This window comes from Microcebus murinus, chromosome 4 (genome assembly GCF_040939455.1).
Source record: "Microcebus murinus isolate Inina chromosome 4, M.murinus_Inina_mat1.0, whole genome shotgun sequence".
Lineage (NCBI taxonomy): Eukaryota > Metazoa > Chordata > Mammalia > Primates > Cheirogaleidae > Microcebus > Microcebus murinus.
The window spans coordinates 10,954,755-10,960,857 of record NC_134107.1 but is presented as its reverse complement, the minus strand read 5'-3'; the positions used below and the strand labels follow the sequence as shown (position 1 = coordinate 10,960,857).

The 6,103-nt window shown below is 56.4% G+C and overlaps 1 long non-coding RNA gene across 1 annotated transcript; it reads right to left on the bottom strand.

The window, feature by feature from the left end:
* Positions 1 to 1,220: 1,220 nt before the first annotated feature.
* LOC142870574 (uncharacterized) lies at positions 1,221 to 5,254 on the bottom strand. Its single transcript, XR_012918907.1, has 3 exons — positions 5,146 to 5,254; positions 1,887 to 1,969; positions 1,221 to 1,706 (listed from the first exon to the last, which is right to left on the bottom strand). It is a non-coding gene; the product is annotated as an uncharacterized LOC142870574 (long non-coding RNA).
* Between the last annotated feature and the right edge of the window lie 849 nt (positions 5,255 to 6,103).

The following is a 6,103-nucleotide window of genomic DNA, read 5'->3' as shown; positions in this document are numbered from 1 at the left end:
TCTGTGGCTGGCAGATGGCCTGTCCTAATAGTTGTCATCCTCCCTCACCTGAGAGCCCATCCCCCTCACATACATCCCTCTCCTCCCCCTGACTGTCCCTGTCCCCACCTGCCCAGCCTGTTCCTGTGTCTCTGCCGAGCCCCGACTCACACGGGCAGCAGAGGCGCCAATGAGGAGGGACATGGGGACAGGGGGACTCGCTCTGCCCGCCCAGCCCCCAGAGGGTGGTCACAGGGCTCAGCCCACCCAGGGATTCCAACTCACTGACGTCCTGGCTACAAACAGGCACGGGCAGGGCTGCTCCAGAATCGCACGCACATCCCGTGTTCTATTTGTCACACTCATTTCGATTGTGAGGGATTCTAGGGCCTGTCTAGCTCCGGCAAATGAAAAGCCACCTGAGGCCTTATCTCTTCCTGAGTGGGTGACGGGCTGCAGAGGACCCTGTCAGAGCAGATGCAGGTGCAGGAGGGACGGACCTGTGACTACAAGCCTTTGGGAAGAAACCTGTAAGATCAACTCGGAGGACAAAAAATATTTGCAACAGTAAAATCATGTTGTGTATTTATTAACCAAATAATCCCAATCAAATCAAAATCAAAGTTGCTTCTGTAGCTAAGGAAAGCGAGACAGCGCCAGCAAGTGATAGATGATGCTGTGACCTGTCACACTGTGACCCGTGGATGTGATCTCTGTGGATAATGTTATTTACTCTCTCCTCTGTAAACACACAAGTCATAGACACAGCCCTCTCTCTCTGGAGTGAGACCTTACATTTTTCAAGTAACGCTGTGCAACACTAGCCTCACGCCTGGAGATGTCTGATCCGGACACCCTGGACCTTCCCGAGTTCTGTCCCCGCCGTGGCAGCAGCACAGGAAAGGACTGATCGTCTCAGGGGGTGGCCCACTGTCCCCAAAGCTCCTGCACACAGTGTGGGGCCTCGTGACACAGAGGAACCCGTCACTGTCCTCTAATGCCCCACTCGGATGGCGCCTCCCCAGCCAGGCCTGGTCCCCACTGTCCCCTTCCCTGCCGCGCCACTGCCAGAGTGACTCTCACGCAGCTCCGTGCTCCTCCTGGGTGTCCCTCACGCTGCCCCGTGTGCGGGAACCTCCGCCCATGGTGTCCTGTCTCCTGACCCAGGACTTCCTGGAGGGGACGGACTGTGTCACGCTCACCATTGTCCCCCTCCTGCCAGAGAGAGTCTTGACCACATGAAATGCTCACTCGTGTTTATTAAATGCAGCAGTGAATGAAGAGTTAGGGTTAAGCGGCTAGATATTTGTTCCTCCAACCCACGAGCTCACGTGCAGGGGGGCACAGGGAGGGTGTCCCCCAAGGCCCCAGGCACGGGCGCCCCCACACAGATGCATGTTTCCTACGCAGGCCTCCTTGTTAAAATCCATCTTAAATCCCCCTCTTCTGTGGATACAGGAGCAGCGCGATCCAGCGGGCTGAGGTGCAGAGTGCAGGCTGCACTGGAGCGTGGAGGCGATTATGCAGACAGTGGCAGAGACATTTCCCTAGGTGTCCGGACAGGGACACCCAGGGTCATGGAGACCTGGAAGAGAAGGACTTCTTTTTGTCCCAATGACAGATGCTTGTAGAATCTTTAGCGTTGCTGTTACTGAGTATAAGACCTCATTGGAACACTACGGAAACGAGGTGCCACTTGCATGCTCCTTGACATCCGCTAGTCTCTCCTGGACAAACAGACACACGGGAGGGGTGTTAAGGGGGAAGGAGGGGCGGCACTGAGGCCCTGAGACCCTGAGACCCCGTGGGGCTCCTCCCATCCTGGGCAGGGAACAACAACCTGCAGGACCCACCAGTCTCCACCCTTGGGGGCATCTGTGCACCCTCTGAGGAGCTCCGGGGCTCACCTGTGGTACTCTTGTTGGTGGGACCTGAGGTACTTGTAAACACAGACGACACCGACCACGGCCACCACAGCGACCACCGCAATCTAGGAGAGCAGAGAGTTGGGGATGGAGGTGGGTTGGGGCCTTGGAGGGGTGAGGGGTGATGGTGATGTGAGCGCAGGACCAGGAGTCTTTATCTGCCATCAAAGTGTGGCCTGCCAAGGACCATCTCTGACTTTGGGGGGTTGGGGTCCCCTGTCTTCTCTCAGCCTCACGGGGCAACATCCCACCAGGTGTCTGTGAGGGTCACGTGTGGGGTGAGAGCTTGGGGATTTCAACACTCCCTGCCAGCGCTCCCTGAGGGACAGGGTCATCTGTCTGGGGAAACACCTTGACAGGTGGCTTCAGGTGAGGGGGGCCTGAGGTGGGATCTGGAGTCACACAGGGAAATGGAGCTGTTTGTGCATGGCGGGAATAGGAATTTGAGGGTCCACGCAGGCCACAGAACGAAAAGCAAGACAGTGGCCGGGGACGGATGGTCTGAGCACCATGGTGGCAGGTGCAGCCTGCAGGGAGAGGCTCCTGCCCAAGACCCAGACTTGCCAAGCAGGGCTGGCGACGCCCCAGGGTGGGGCTGTGATGTGAACCTCCATCCTCCCGCTGACCCTCTGCAGAGAGCCAGCCACTGAGAGGACCTTCTGGGCTCTGACAGTGACATTTTGTGGAGGAGAGGAATGGGGGCTGCCCCTTTGGCTTGGGAAAAAGAGTCAGTGAAATGATCCCCACATTGGACTAATTGAGCAGCAGGAGGGACCCAGGAGCAATGCAGGCCTCTGCTTGTTGCCCCCTAGAACCCCCAGGGGTGCGGGGTCTCACAGAGCAGCTGGGAGGAGAGTTTCCAGAGAATCCATTTGCATTTGAGGGACAAGGGAAGACCCCAGGTGCCATTTGGGTTCCATTATGTGAAATGATAAACATGACAGTATTAATCTTATCTCAATATTAATAAGGCGCATGGCACCTGGTAGGTAACAAAGAAAAATTTGTCAATAATCATTTTTAAACTGGCCTTAGGGGGAGCCAGCTGCTCAGGGACTTGTCCCTTTGGAGAGGCGTCTCCTTAGCCCTTTCCTTCTCCTCCCTCAACTGAGTACTAGTTGCCACACGTCCACTCAGTACCCGAGGCTGAGAGCAGCACCCTGATAGGCACAAGCTGGGAGGGGACAGGTGTAGACCAGAGGAGTGTCACTCACAGCAGAGGGGTAAGAGCCATAAAAGAGCAAAAAGAGGGTCTCAGGGCTCTGAGGGGAGGGAGGTTTGCTTCTCCCCAGGGGCCTTAGCGAGGGTGGGGTGGGAGCGGCCTCCCAGGCAAAGGGGGGGCAGGATGAAGGAGTCGGAGTCAGTGAGTCCCGGGAGCTCAGAGTAGAAGCTGGGCCTTCTGCACTGAATATGCGGTGCTTTTCCATGGTGTTGTTAAAGAAGATTCTTTTTATATCTAGAACCTTCCTAGGTAAAAGGGTCCCTCAAGTAGCTGAGATTATTGCTATTTTATGAGAAATAATTCCTGCTGTCAGACCCTGGAGCCCCTGCATTTTGGGGTCATCATGGGCAAAGGTGGGACACAGGGTGGCTGTCCAGGGTCAGATGGGGCAGCTGAGCCTGGAAGGTGGGGTTTGGGTGGGCATGGGGGAGGTCTCGTCCTAGATCATTCTTTGGTGGACTGAGATTACAACTGAATTCCCAGACTGGGGCTCTATCCACTACAGGGTGTCGGCTGTGCTGCTGGGGTTAGTCTTTCCTGAACCTGCCCAGCTTCCCCTCCCTTAGCTCCTTCCCCAGCTTCCTGTCCCTTAGCTCCTCCCCCAGCTTCCCCTCCCTTAGCTCCTCCCCCAGCTTCCTGTCCCTTAGCTCCTCCCCCAGCTTCCCCTCCCTTAGCTCCTCCCCCAGCTTCCTGTCCCTTAGCTCCTCCCCCAGCTTCCCCTCCCTTAGCTCCTCCCCAAGGAAAAGTCCCAGGTTTTTCCTACTTCCTCCATTCCTGCCCAGGTATCCAGGGCCTCCCCAGGCACCTGGCTCATTACTGGGGCGTTTCTCACTTTCCCTGCTTGTGCCTGTCCTCAAAGGACAACAAACCCCTCCACCCGCATCCCAGCTGCCCGTCCTAGTGTCCAGCAACAGTCACCCCCTCTTAGAGCCAACCATTAACTCTCCCCCAGGCCTAACTGTGCGCTTCCCTAAGAATTTCTGAGAACTGGCCTTGAGCAACTGACTCTGACCCCAAAGGCAGCAGCACGCAGGGCCCGGCGGTTCCTCTGCCATCCGCTGCGGTCCCCTCTGCCCGCCAGCCCACGGAGAACGCGCTGCCCAGGGGCCCTGGGAGGACGGGCTGACCTGCACACAGCGGCCCCTGTGCGTCCTTTGTCACAGCTGCTTCCCTGTCCAGTCCCGCAGTCGCCTCAGGAGCTGAGATGGCCTTTGGGACCCGAGTCCCCATGTCCTCAGCTGCTCGGCTCCTGAATACACCTGCTATGCCTGACACCCACCCCCTCTCCAGGGGGCTCCTCCGTGTGGCCAGCAGCCCACCCTGCTTTGGGCAGCCATTGACCAGCGTCAGCCGACCTTTGCCCTCCTCCTGACAATGTCCTCCCAGTGAGCACAGCCAAGCAGCACAGACACCCAATGTTCCTCCTGGTCCTTTCCTGGTCCATTTCCTGGCACTGACTTGTTCAGGCAGCCATGTCCCTGCCTCAGTGACCCCCACGGTCCCCTGACTGGCTCTACATCCTGACCCTGCCACTCCACATCCAGCTCAGGACCACGGAGGCCTCCCATGGGGACCTCTGGCCATGACCTTCCTCTGGACTCTGGGTGCAGGACACCCCTGCGGGCAGCTGCAGGCCCTTCCTGACCGGCCTCCCTCCCCTCCTCCCCTGACCATCTGCCACCCTGACATCCGTGTCTCTCCCCCCACACCCCAGGCAGGAGGGGCTGCCCTGATGGCCCCAGCCTGACTCAGAGACCCCTCCCTGGGATGCCCACGTCTCTCCCAGAGCCTCCCCTCCTCAACAGGAGACCCAGGACAGCTCTCTGGATACAGAAAGGACATAGCCCCTCCACCACGAACTCCTAATCTCTCACAGAAACTGATAAGAACAGAATTTTTATGCAACTTTTGAAATAAAATCTGGCACTCATACATCCCCATTCTAGGAAACCGGACTGAGTCCTTCTCATGGGGGGGCAGCCCCTGTGGATTTCCCCTGAAATATCAGGAGGCCCTTACCTTGAATATCATCATGAAGCCACAGTCAAAGTATTCTTGTTCCCCTGCTGCAGGACGTTGTCTTAAAGTCTAGGAATTTCACTTTTGATTTCATGTTTTTCACTGCTGCCAGCCAGTGAAGAACAAGAACAGAAAACACGTGACAAGTGCATAAGGCAGTATAATCAATCACCTGGCCCCTCACACCCAGGAACTGGAAGGGAACCAGTGCACCCTGTGTAGCCAGCCACATGCCCTTCCCCCTCTGCCTGAAGCCAAACGCTGCTGAGCCCAGAGGCCTCTCCACTGCCCCAGCCCTCATGCTCCGTGAGTGAGGAAGAAATCTCTGTCCTGTGTCAGTGAGATGCTGGGTTTGCTTGTTTCCAGAGCAAAAGCTGACTCAGTAATCAGGGTGATGATCAGGGGACATTGAGCTGGCTCCAAAGCAGCCCTTCCCCAGGTCAGGACGGACTGTCGGCATGTGGTTGGCTACACAGGGTGCACTGGTTCCCCTGCAGTTGCTGGGTGTGAGGGGCCAAGGGATTATACTGCCTTACGCACTATTCACGTGTTTTCTGTTCTTGTTCTTGACTGGCTGGGAGCAGCGAAACATGAAATCGAAAGTGAAATTCGGATTTTATAGCATTTTTATATAATTCAAGATTGTCAGAGTTGGAAGGGACCCTGGAGATCACTAGTACCACCCCCAACCCATAGGTAAAATGAAGCCCAGAAACTGACATTATCACACAGCCAGGTGGGAACAGAACGAGAACTAGAATACAAATGCCAACTCCCAATTCAGTGTTCTTTGCACTACACCACCTCCCAATCTCTGGTAAGTTATTAAAACTTCTTTCCCTGATAGGTGTGCCAAGGGCCGACATGTGCTGGGCAGTGCAGGCCACCCCGGTGCAGGTGTACTTCCTGGGGGTGGCAAAGAACTGCCACTTGCTTGGGATGAGTATGCTGAGCTGTG